Genomic DNA, 13,126 nt, shown 5'->3' with positions numbered 1-13,126 from the left:
ATTTTGATGTTTTGCATGCAAAATGCATTTCCATTTGTTTAGAGTTTTAAAGCATAAGTTATTCAAAAAAATATATGGTTATTGAGTCTAGCCATAATTTTGTTGTTGCTTATGTATGATGCCATAATACATTTATACATTTATGCTGTCTACAAGTGGCCTCTGTTTTACACAGTATGGCACGCAGTGATGGGAATAATAGCATTAAAATAAATGTTACTACTAACGGTGTTGCTTTTTTCAGTATCAAGTAATCAGACACATTACGTTTTCCTTACCAAGTAATTCCAGTTACTCACAATAAAGTGCGGAGCTAAGGGGGCGAAAAGAATCGAGAATGTGCTGGTTGTTGGATGAGGAAGAGTAACACAGCCACTGTAAACCAATCGGAGGTAGACTTGGCCGAGTGTTTAGACACAAGCAATGAAGAACTGAGCACACATAAACAAGGCAGTCAGACAGAGAATACCCCCTGACTGAGGCCAGATAATCTAATGTAGCAATTTTTACCTCAAAGTCATTTTTGTCTCAAATCTATATGTGAAAAGTAATTTTTGCCACAATAGCAATGTTGTTCTTCATTTCAGCTATAAGCATTTTGGATGTCATAAAGCACCTCTCAACATCACAAGCTTGAGTAAAACTAGTCACTGAGAATAATGTTGATGCTAGCAGTCGCAACCTAAACCCAGCAGAGGTTAAAATAAGCGCAGCAAATAAACCAAATGGGGCGACGCTGTCCAAGCAGGATTTCACTGATACCTGGAGCCTTAACTTTAGAGCACAGCATCCAGGTTTTAAATCAATCTGTTGAGTGTCCATTTATTGATTCAGTTTTATGATAAACATTTGAATATATATTCTGAAATTGTAGTAAGAGGGGATCCAAAATGGTTTTAAATATTTAAATACATTTTTTTGTTGTTATTGTTGTTTTTATTAAAGTAAAGTTCTCTGGTAAGTAGTATTTTTTTATTTTTACAATATAGTAAACCAGTTACTTTCTTGAGAAAGTAACTAGTAACTATAACTAATTACTTTTTAATATAACTTGCCCAAAACTGGTAGTGAACCTTTTTAGGGCTTATTTTCTTAGAGCTGGTTGCTTGTTTCTCTCACGAGATCTTGCAACACCAATCACAGATAGTGTCTTAAAGTGAGCTTTGACGAGCATTATCTACACGAGCTCGTCTACACAAGTTAATCTAAATGTTAGCCTGATTAAATTACCACAGTGTCAACTTGAAGTTAATTTTAAACTGAATGCTGAATCGGAAGCCGAAGTTTTAGAATAATTCTAAATGAAATACTTGCGTTTAAACTTTCTGCCCCATTGGGCAATGAATGTGGGGAGTGATAAACAGTTAACTTCATAAAATATCAATATCATGAGCCATCTTATTGTTGTTGTGTTTAGTTTGCACTAGAGAGCCTCAGAAATATTTAGAAAAGAGTTTGACAGATTATCATTCTTCTGTCAGTACGACAATGAAGAGAGTTTATGTGAATTAAAGATTTGATCAGATCTGGATCGACCTCGCCCTGCGTTCCTTAATCGTCTCCCATAATTCATCATTCCCACAAAGTGTAAGCAATAAAGACAGCTGGATATTATTTGCTAGTACAATCAAGTGGATAGATTTTGTGAATAGTAACCAAGAATGTTGTAGATACAGGGAGCGTTGCTGGTTTGTCAATAATATTTGCCAGATAATTAAACAGCCTTGGGAGACAATGATAAACATTGTTTACAGAGGGCTGATCCCTGGCAAGCGCCAAGCTTTGTATCATCGCTGTCTCCGGAAAACACACGATTACCCCGCTCTCATTACTGATATGATAAACGACGGATTGCGACGTGTCTTTGGATTGCTGAGAGGACACAAAACGAGGGGAGGTTAGAAAAAAAAAAAAAAAAAAAAGGAGTGAAACACACTGCCCCTGTAGCAGAGAGCGGGGTTATCTGTGTTGTGCTGCAGATGAAGCGGGGTTCTTTGCACATCTCATATCAGAACTGGTAGAATTCAAGCATATATGATGAATTCCAGTTTTCACTGTTTATTAATTCACTTTTTATTTATACTTCATCACCCCATGGCTTCCTCATCCCTCTCCTTTTCCATCTGTGTAAAGTCAATTCCGTTGCCCACCAACCCGTCTTTCTTTCTATTTTTTTATTTTTATTATTTTCTTATGGTTGGTGTATCCACACAGAGGTTTAAATATACCCCTTTATCTGAGCCGCCCAGGCGGGAAAATGAAAGGGATGGCGGTCCTTAGAACCCTGGGAAAGCGGCTGGCTCAGTTGCCAGTGTCAAAACCGAGGGGAGGGCACTGAGCGGGCAAACGCAACACACACAGTAACACACTTTTCTGCCACCAAAAAGAGAAATTGGGAAGAAAAATAGTCTTAGTAAGGCAGTGAGGCTTATGATTATATGCCAATATGATTTAAGAGGCTCCCCATAACAACTATGACTGGACGGGGAAATTCAACAGCTAGTGTACATCCTTCTCCCTGCTTTCCAAGACTACAGGGCCTTAAATCCCCTTCAAATTTTGACACATTACAACCACAAACTTCAATTTATTTTGAGGATATCTGAAATGGTAGACCACCAGAGAGCAGTGAATAGTTGTCAAGTGGAAGGAGAGTGATTGGTTTTTTTTTCTACAAATAAATCTATTTTTTAATGAGTTTGAAATGTGTGGTGTTCGTTTCTATTCATCCCTCCTAAGTGAATCATTTGTAGAAGTACCTTACGTTCCACTTAGTAAATATTTTATGGTACACCTGTAGCTGATTTATAGAGACTGAATTGTTTTGCAAAAAAACTCAAAATGAGGCAGTTTCAAGTCTTGCCACATATTCTCAGCTGGAATGAGATCTGGACTTGGTCTGAGCCTAAAAGAAAACAATGCAATTGAACCTCAACCATTCTATTGTATCTCTGGATGTATGTTTGTGATCTTTCTTTTCTCAATCTCAAGTCGTTTGTAGCCCAGAAAAGGTTTTCCTCCAAGCTGTTCATCTCTACATCAAAACAGATCAGCTTTTGTGCTCCTAATTTCATCTGACAAGAGCAACTTCTTTCATATGTTTTCTGTGGATCCTTCATTTGACTTTTGCTGAAATTTAAATAGGAGTTCTTAAGGTTTTCTTTTAACAGCACAAAAAAACAATACTGTAGTTGTTTTTTTATCTCTTCTGATCTTTGGATCTGTACAGGTCCTCCAGTGTTGCCATGGGCCTCTTGGATGCTTGATGTCCAGAAATTGCTATATTGTTTCAATGACAAATTGGGTTAATTAAGAAGGCTATTGATTGCATTGAATTGCCCGTTTACCCTAAGACACCTTAGAGTAAACGGGCTAACTACAAACAAAACTACACACTTATCAAGAGCATTATTTGTGATAATCTTTGAAAACTATTGATATATATATTTTTTTCCTTCAACTTAGGAAGAAACCAAATACAATTAAGTTTGTAGTTGTTATAAACTAGTAGCTATGGCCTGTTATGTCCTCCATGCAGGTAAACAATAATTGCCATTAGTAAATCTTTGTTAATTTACTTTGTCAGAAAGCAAAGTCACATATCTCCCTGGAGGGCATGTTGGAGACAATTTGACCGCCTTTACAAAATATCAGCCATCCCTTTGCATCGCCCGCGCATCCTCCAGCAGAAAAATCTGCATCAGAATCGGTACTCCTGCCGACTAGACAAGGAGACTGTTTATAGCACAAATTATAACCACAGCATTGGGTGTTTTATTTTAGAAAAATGATTCATTACAGTCTTTGAGCTAGACAAAACTTGCAAAACGCTGTGGAAAGGGGGTAGGTGAAATTAATTCAAATCCTAGAAAAAAAAAAAAAACTCCATAAAAATCTATTGCCAGTGCTGGTTTAAAGCACAGCAAGTTATTGACTCCTGAATCCTGCAGGTGCAGAGGTTTTTCTGCCAGACTGGTCGGTTTGCTGCGCAAGCGGGAGCTCAGTCCTGTGGGGCTGTCTGACAAACGGAGTCATGTGGGATACAGTTTAAGGCGTGAGCGCCTCTTGGAAGAAGCTGCAGCGGCTTGCAGGAATGCATCTGTAACTAAAGAGAGAAGGCAAATACAGACGAAACAGTAAACCCACCAACCCAGCGTGAGCAGGGACTAATTAGTGACTGTACTTACAATTCAAAGAAAGGGGGATGAGGAGAAAGGAGAAGGAGGGGATACACAAACAAAACACACGCTCACACATACACCCAGCAGACAGTTGGAGGATGAGGACAATGAGTTTGCTTAGCTTAAATGGGATTTACAAGCCAAACAGACACACGCCAACGCCACTCACTCAGACACATAATATTGCTTTTGTGACACGGCCCTTTTCTCTCTCTGTCAAACCAGCACATACTAGCTCAGCCCTGCTCTGTGCAGATTTCATCAATAGTCCCCCCAAAAAAGTGAGGGAAATTCCTGGTGATGGTGAGAAGTCCTGAGTGCAAGCGGTTCTGGTGGGCGACCGAATAGATAGAGGGAACATTTTGTTCCTCCTGTGTGTTCTTTGACTCTCAGACTGTTCCCATTGAGGCCGAGTGTCAGTTATGATTCAAGAACCCCGGTCTCTCTCCGGAGAGGGGGAGAACAGGACGTGGCCATTGTGACATTCTCTGAATTTGTCATCAAAGAACAAACATACAGGAGACAGAGACAGGGTGGACCAGAAACTTTACTCTCCCCTTCCCTGTGCTCTGCTACAGCACTTTGCAAGACTCTGAATACTGCCTGAGCCTTTTAAAATATGCCCCATAACAACCACAAACTTCAGGGAACTTTATTAAAGTTTTATGTGATAGAACAATCTGTGGCTCCAGAGCCATATGTGGATCTTTAGCCCCTCTCACATCAGCGCTTAACAAGTTTGGCTTTTTAAAAAAAGGCTGGTTTTAGCAATTCTTCTGTCTGAATAGCCACATAAAAATTATGATTAAATTCAATATAAACCAATTTTTTAAAAAATATACAGAACTTAAAGAAAGAGCACTTTTTACTTTTATTTTAGATTTTATGGTTTTTTTGTTCCAAAAGCTACAAAACTAATTGCTGTGATTTAAAACCTCAAAACAAAACACAGTAAATGTATGATATCTATATATAAACGTTTTAGAAAAGTCCAATCAGTTGTATGGCTCTGCATAAAATTCATTTTAGAGGACTAAAATGAATTTTAGTAGGGTCTTATTGTAGACCAACACAAAGTAGCTGACAATGATAAAGTGAACGGAAATGAATGATAGAATGGCTCAGTCAAAGTCAGGATTTAATTCCAAGTGAGATTCTGCTGTAAGACTTGAAACAGACACTCTTCATTCAATCCATCTGAGCTTGATCTGTCATACAAACAGTTCAAAGGATGGCTAAAAACCTCAGCATCTATGTGTAGAAAACTGTGACAGACTTGCCCCAAAAATATACACTGAAGTTTATCATTGTCACGTGACAAAACGTGGAGAATGTAGAAGGGTATGAATAATTTTGCAAAGCACTGTATGTTCTTAATTCTTTTAGAAGAAAAATAAAAATGACTAAAAAGGTCTCATTTCCCTGATGTTGGCACCGCTCAAGGCTGAAGCAGCGTCTCCTCAGGAACATTTCAATTTAATGTTTTGTCTGCGTTAAACAGCAACAACTAATTTCAAGGCAACGGCAAGTTACCGTGATATAGTCGTGGTTAAAACACAATTCGGAGCCTGCAGCTGGTATAATCTACTTCTCACAATGGGCTTTAACAGCAGTAGCAGCACCCCACTCAGCACTCCTGGGACTCCTCTACAGTAGGTGGCCAAACAATGCCGCCCATCTCTCCATGAGGTTAAATGTCTTTCCAAGGGACTCAGCATTATTCACAATGACTCTGCCGCCCTCCTCCCACTGCCTTGCGAGTTCAAACCAGTCCTGCCTGATCCATGAGCAGAAGACGGCGGTGAGGAGCCTGCCGCCGAGGCTGAGGTTTTCTTATCCCGACGTCTAATCTTGGTCCATTTTGGCTTCCTGTACCACGCTGTTGTCATCACAGTCAGTCAGCGGGATGACTTATTATGACTTCTCTGCTGGCCGCTACGTTTCTCGTGTATTAGCTGAACCGTGATTACCAGATTTTAACTGGACAAGAGAGCTTACCGGAGGCCTATTACGATTGGGAAAAATTCCAAGGTCTAACACAAGGGACCAGGCTCATAAAATGCCTGTATTTTCAAAACAACACAATTTTTCCAATAAAAAATTTAGAAAAATGGTACAATGCAAAGCAAAAGATCAACCTAAAGCAAAAATAAAGCAAGATTTCAGACAAAAAGAGAGACAGACGCAATGTCTGGCTTCCCCGCTGGACAAGTGGGTGAGTTCATACTGAAGGCGAGACACAAGACTACCACGAATCTGTGTCAAGAAAAGAAACCTCAGCAGGCAGTTTCACAGCACTCCTTTAAAACAGCTCAAACAGTCAGATGAAATGTCAGGCTGTCAAAACATTGATTAGCAATCGGCAGGTTTTTAGCACGTTCAGCAGGCTGCAGTCGCACAGAGAGCAGCGAGGACCGTGTGTGACTTCAGTGAACTGCTGAGCAACAGAAAGCTAATTACTGCAACATGTGCAATTAGTTGTTTTCCTTGAATTCAAATGACCACCTCACTGCTTCGCAGAGGGCTCAAAAGCCTCACTGCCGTAGTGCCTCTGTGCACAGGGATCAGACGTGCCTGATGAATTGTGCAGGCGATTTCTGAGCTGAAACTTGTAGCAACCTGACGTATTTCTTAACACAAACATCTAATATTTCTTACCTTCGATGTTTACCAATTTGGTGCTTAGTAGAAAATATTTTCTATTTGTCTACTTGTTTGGTGAGGAAACAAGTATATGATTGCAAGCAAACCTTTATCTTCCTCATACTTACAACCTGCAGTTCTGTTGTGTTTTTATCTCAGGTTTCTATTAGTTTTCCAGACTTAAATTTTAGGCTTTTTAGTAATTTAGTAACAATCTGGACTTTGTGTAAACTTTACATTACCTTGTTTGGTTTAATCATTTGTACTCTTTGCAGACTACAAAATAACACAAATCTTTTTGGCTTCCAGTTTAGCAGTGTGTGATAAAACACTGTCTTAAACATCAGCTGGATGAGGATAGAAAATCTTTTTTTTTCTATAAGTGAATGCACCACAAGGCACTTTCAGGCTGTACTGAGCTCAACAGGCTTCAGTGTGGAAGTTTTTACTGCAGGAACACTGTACCTTGGCTCCTTCCAGTGTCAGAAACATGTTTATAAATGAATTCTTTATGAAAGACAAAAGATATGCAAATTTTCTAGAAAGAAAACTGTATTTTAGGTCAGGGAATTACATTTCTGGGTTAGAGCAACTTAGAATGCCTGTTTCCTGGAAACAGGCATAGAAAATATTGTATTAGTAAATATTGGGAGTCTTTTGAATAAACTCTGCAGGAAAAACAAACAGGGGCTGCTGTTAGTAATGCTTATTATGCTAAATGCTAAAGACAGCTCAAAATGGCAACTCTGTAATCGTTTCTGTTTTGCTGAAATCATGTTTTACAACTGAGGTGTGTAACACAGACTGCTCTCTGACACACGATGTGATGGTGACAGTAATGTAAATAATTAATGAAAGAATGGCTTCTTAAGACTTTTTTATGATTGTAATGGATGAATTGCCAATGTTAACACATAAAGGTAATTCAGAGCATTTTTTTCCTAAATATTGAATTAGACGCCATAGTTTATTTGGACATAAACTATTTTTAAAATGATCTTGCAAAAAATAACATCCCTTACATTTTTAGCTATGAAAAAAAGAAAAGTTAATGAGCTATAATCTGTCAGGGAAGAAAAACACAGGGCTAACATTTTTAACTCAAAAACACAATGGGCCGCTGGATGAATGACTGCTGAGCACTCCAACCACCGGGCTCAGCAAGTTTTCTGAGGGAAACCTTGAAACATATGATGTGACTTTTCACATTTGTCTTTATCTTTATCCTTCTGTCCCATAACTCAGATATTTCACTGTAATTGTAGATTTTTTTGAGATACAGAAAAAGGCGTCGCTCTAACTTTTGCATTTACAAAACAGGTTCAGTTTAAAACCCTGATCCAAAAATCTAAATGCCGAAAAAACAGAAAAAGAATTGTAGTTTTGTATTTGTGTGTCTTTATTTGTGATTTTCTCATCAAGTTAATAAACAAAACAACCAATGAACTAACAGGCTTATGATGATGTACATTAAATCATTTTTTAAAATCTACTTTTCAAGATAAAAAAGCCCTTTGTTTTTTTCTGAAATTCAGAATACTATATTTTTGTTAATTTAATAGGGAAAGAAAAGACTACAGACTCCTAAGTTTTTCTTTGCCTCACATAATTAAATTTTTCCATACTTATCCAGACTTGGAACAAACTGTATCCCAGACTTTCCTATACTTTCCAAGACCTGCGTGTTAAAGATGCGAGCATTTTCCCGCCGTATTTCCAGCGTGACCTCTTTGCAGTCTGGCACTCTGGAGAGCCAGAGAATCCAGCCTCACAGAGTCTGCTTGTATTTGCTTCCATCCTCTGAGCTTTTGAAAACATCCAAATTTGATTTCAGAGTGAGTCTACAGGAGCCTTTAGCCTGTTTACTGAATCAGACGCTTCTCTGTCTTGTCTCACAGCCTGCCTGCCTGCCTGCCTGCCTGCCTGCCTGCCTGCCTGCCTGCCTGCCTGCCTGCCTGCCTGGCTGGCTGGCTGGTTGCAGAGAGGCCCCAAGAGGGACAACAGACGGAAAGAAAAGTTACACATGCACACCAACACACACACATATTTCCAACACTTGCAGATGACTTTAATTCCTCCTTCTCCTTTGTTGCCAATTTATTTGGTAACCCACTTTGAATGGATGCATCTTCAGTTTTTAAGTTGTTTTTTTTTTTTTGGAATGAGTTACAACTCCTTTTGGTTTGTCAGAAGGAAGGTTTTAAAAGAGAAAGAAAAAAAAAATCTGAGCAGCAGCACTAATTAATGTGGTGCGCCTGACAAGTGTTGCTGCTAAAACAATTTCATTACATCACCAATTTAAATTACAGAGGAAGGAGACACTGGAGGGTGCGCTCGTTCTTAGTGTGTTTACACACTTTCTTAGACAGACACAAAGAGGGAGTGGACATAACGACATGAACACCTGCAATCCAATGCAACACTTTTGCAATGAACACAACGCCAAATTCAAGTCTGCGATCAGAATTAGAGGCTTGTTGGTGAAATGTTCGGAGCTTTATAACTTGTATTTTTAAAATGAAGATAAAAATGCCTTCATCTCGTTTTATGAATTTGAAAACACTTTTAGACTGCTCACTGTAAAAATATAGGCTGACCTGTTTTACTCTTTGCCCCTCATTATTAGCATTTCTAAAGGGTGGCGTATGCCAATTTTTTTTTTTGTATATCAGAGCACTAGCACAAAGGTGAGGTTCACGCCTGTAGCTCCTACAAACTGAGGCGTTTGCAATTGAAAACAAAAAAGGCAGATGCTTCCAGATCCACTCACAAATGTAAATAGTTTTCAGTCTGAAGGCACAATAACCACTGTAATGTTTAGCTAGTGTTCCAATATAGTACATTTGGTTTCACAGTTAATTATTATTATTATTTACCATAAAAAATAGCAGATAAAATGTTTCACTTTGCAACATTCGACCATCAGAATGACTTTTAAAATGTGTTAATTTTTTTTTAACAAAAACAGGAAACAGAAAGGAATGTGTTCTTTTCTAAAAAAGAAATTATCACAACAAAAACACAAAAATTTTAAGTAATCAAGAAGATCAATATGATTTTCTTCATAGATCACTAATCAGAAAGTGCTTTGCAACTGTTTGAACAAAACGAGAACACAAAACAACAATCATACCAAAACGGTTAACACAAATAAACTAATGATTAAGACAACTAAAATAAATGCCATGCAAACTATAAAACAGAATAAACACAGAGTCTTAAGAGAGGGAACAGTAGCAATAAATGTTAAAAATAAAAAAAATTACAAATGTAATGAAAGTCTTCATTTGTAAAATACTATAAAACTGCCATCTAGTTTTTAGACTTCATGATGAAATCTAAAAACTAGAACATCTGCACTCTCTGCTGCCCTGATCTTTTGAGTGTAGATAGAAAAAACAGGATAACAAACAACCAAACAGCAGAGATACATATCTAAACTCACCAAAAACAATTACATAAAATTTGACACAAGACATGTTTCTCTACAGCTGTGAATGGCATTGTATGTAGCACAACAATGAGGTTAGCTAAAGCCACGATAGCTTTACTTTCAGATTCACTTAAACGGCATATAAACTTATCCATCATGTTTCCGAGCAGAGCCTGCAGAGTGCTGACTCCGGCTGTCACAAACAGTTCACTTGCCCCAACTTGGTCTTTTCAAGACTCCAAGATATTTCAGTTTTCTCACTGACACTTTTTATATTATCTGACAGTTTGAAAGAAGAATTTTTGCCTTCTTTTGTTTAACACGTCGTAACAGCTCTGTACAAGCATTGTACTTAAAATGATGTCCTACACTTTACAGCTGTTGAAAACCTGCACTTGAAGAACTAAAACCCAACAGGATCATCTGCATACATGATGCGAGTAATTTCCAATAAATCCTCCAATAAATTCTTATAAGCACAACAAAAAATGGGTGGGCATGAGATTATAAGGATATAATTAATTAAGCCAGGTATATAATTAATTAAAACAGAACAAGTATGTACATATTATATTGTATATTTGTTGTAAGTATACTGGTTAACTAAAAACAAAGTGTATTTTAAATATCTGTAAGTGCACTTATTTATCAATATATTCTTGCATCAGATGACAAGAATTACAATGGATGAATGTTGATGTCTGCTGCAGGATGCTGTTCTCGTTTCCTCTTGTTTTGGGGGGGGGGGTTCGTTAATTTTTTACAGGAATTATCAAGTGCAAAGGCTCTAACGGTAGGAAACGGGATTCAGGCTAAGAATACAAGCTCTACATCACCCTGTCCTAAACTTCAGCTGTCCTGTAGCAGGCTGCAGGGTAATGAAAGAGCAGCAGTCTCCACCTCCTCCTCCCTCTTGCAATCCCTCCTCCCATCCTGAGCTCCCCCCCCCCCTCTCTCTCTCTCTCTATGCGCTGCGCTCTGCCCTGGCTGGCCTCACATCCAGACGGCAGGAATTTAACGGGGAGGGTCTGCCAGACTTAAGACACAGGGCTGCAGGCTGAAACCAAATGAGGCACTGCTGGTTACCAACACAGATACTGATTTTGGGTTTTGTGCAGAGCAAACAGGATGTGCAGACCAGTCTGTGGAGAAGGATCAAGGGTGGGTGTGCGCTGCAAGATTTCAGAGTGGGCACCAGCTTTATGGCCATCTGGACACTGTCTAACTGTAATATTAAGGGTACAGTAAATACTCTTTATTATTTATCATCTTGGATAAATAATTTTTTTAAAAATTGACTTGAAAAATGTTGCAAGAAAGACTTTGATCCCAAATGTCCTAATTGACCTCCTACTGTGAGCCAGTGAGATTCTGAAATTCATTCAGTAAATAGTGTCATGCATTCAAACCGAAGTGCCAAACATCACAGAAGCTGCATGACAGGTGTTGTATAACACAGCAGAGAAGGAGTAACACTTGGACATGCCAGCTAATTGCATTACAACAGGTAGCCGATAATAGCCTTGATGGGAGTCAACAAGCCCAGACACACGGCTGACTGTTAGCTAAGTGACATACATTCAACCGAGCCATCAGCTGATCAGCTGAACACACACACACGTAAAATGAACCTGCAGCCACTCTCTTCCGAACATATTTCCACGGCACTGTCCGAATGCCGTCACCTCCTTTTTTTTAAAACAATCCCAATAAACGTTGCCGCTTCAGCGCAACTCGTTCGCACGGTGTTTACATACAATGGAGCAAGCAGTCTGGCTATTAAAGCGCTCCGTCGCGGCTCACGCAACCAGAATTTGCCCCCTTGACACCAGTTCATCAGCGGCTGTTAAAAGGTTCCCCGGAGGTCAGCCTATTGTTAGCAGGTAGTGGCCGTCCAGCGGGAGGCAGAAGCCCCACATTCAGCATTCAAACCTCGCTTTGCAACAATAATTTAGGAGAAAATAACCAGGCGCGAAACTTACTTTCTGCTCGAAGCTCAGTGGCAAAGCCGCGTATTGTTCCTCCGCGCCGCGTGTTTACGGCGCTCCGCTCCTTCGCTCTCTTCACTTCACAAAGACGATGTGAGAGAACCCCGAAGACGGTGTGACTGACTGACTGACTGACTGAATCAACTACCGTAGAGCACGGCAAGTTGAAGTGTCAGATTACACTGGCTATTCAGTTACCAGAGAGAGCCGTGCGAGGTGGTGGAAGGAAAAAGGCGGCCTAGATTTCCTGCGGAAGGACACCAGTGGTAAGACGTAATAGTAACATTATAACAATACCTCTGCTGGAAATATGCAGTAATTAACTTCTGTGACCTGTTTCTTCATGCGCATATTATTATTATTATTATTATTATTATTATTATTATTATTATTATTATTATAGACACAACATTTGTTAGAGAAAATATTTATTTATATTTATTTCTTTATATCGTTATATCTTGGATTTTACCTGAATATTCTTTACTTGTAATTGTTTATTTAGTCATTTCAAATACCCGTGTTTATTTAAATTTTCAGGTTCATCTGATTAAATCAAAGCTAAGTACTTTTTTCTATTTTTTTCTATTTTGGACACGAATACAAAAATGTAGCAAAAAAAAAACAGCAATGGAAATTTACAACTGATTTCAGTTGTCTGTTAAATGTTGCGTTTAATTGCTTTTATTTTTGTTTTGTATTGTATTTTATTTGTTCAAAGTCTGGATCACTCCTATCAAGATATCAACATTTAATGTTTTTTTGTTTGTTTGTTTGTTTTTTTTGTCTTTTTTTAAAGCTACATTTGGTATTACATTATTTTTGAAATATAAATTAGTTTATACCTGATGGTAGTGGCATTTGTACACTCAATCTGTGTA

General features: G+C 38.5%; 1 protein-coding gene across 4 annotated transcripts in view; it reads right to left on the bottom strand.

Moving 5' to 3' along the window:
- Positions 1-12,494, bottom strand: part of LOC102237688 (zinc finger MIZ domain-containing protein 1-like) — a 120,595-nt gene extending 108,101 nt beyond the window's left edge. For 3 of the 4 annotated variants that reach the window (XM_023327376.1, XM_023327379.1, XM_023327378.1), the window contains exon 1: positions 12,240-12,493. The gene's annotated coding sequence lies outside the window, so the exon portion shown is untranslated. Of the gene's footprint in view, positions 1-12,239 lie in introns of all 4 variants that reach the window. The other variant, XM_023327380.1, reaches the window with a different exon arrangement.
- Positions 12,495-13,126: the final 632 nt, after the last annotated feature.

The sequence above is a fragment of the Xiphophorus maculatus genome, chromosome 22 (genome assembly GCF_002775205.1).
Source record: "Xiphophorus maculatus strain JP 163 A chromosome 22, X_maculatus-5.0-male, whole genome shotgun sequence".
Classification (NCBI taxonomy): Eukaryota; Metazoa; Chordata; class Actinopteri; order Cyprinodontiformes; family Poeciliidae; genus Xiphophorus; species Xiphophorus maculatus.
The sequence above is the reverse complement of the archived record's forward strand: the minus strand, read 5'-3'. Positions and strand labels throughout refer to the sequence as shown.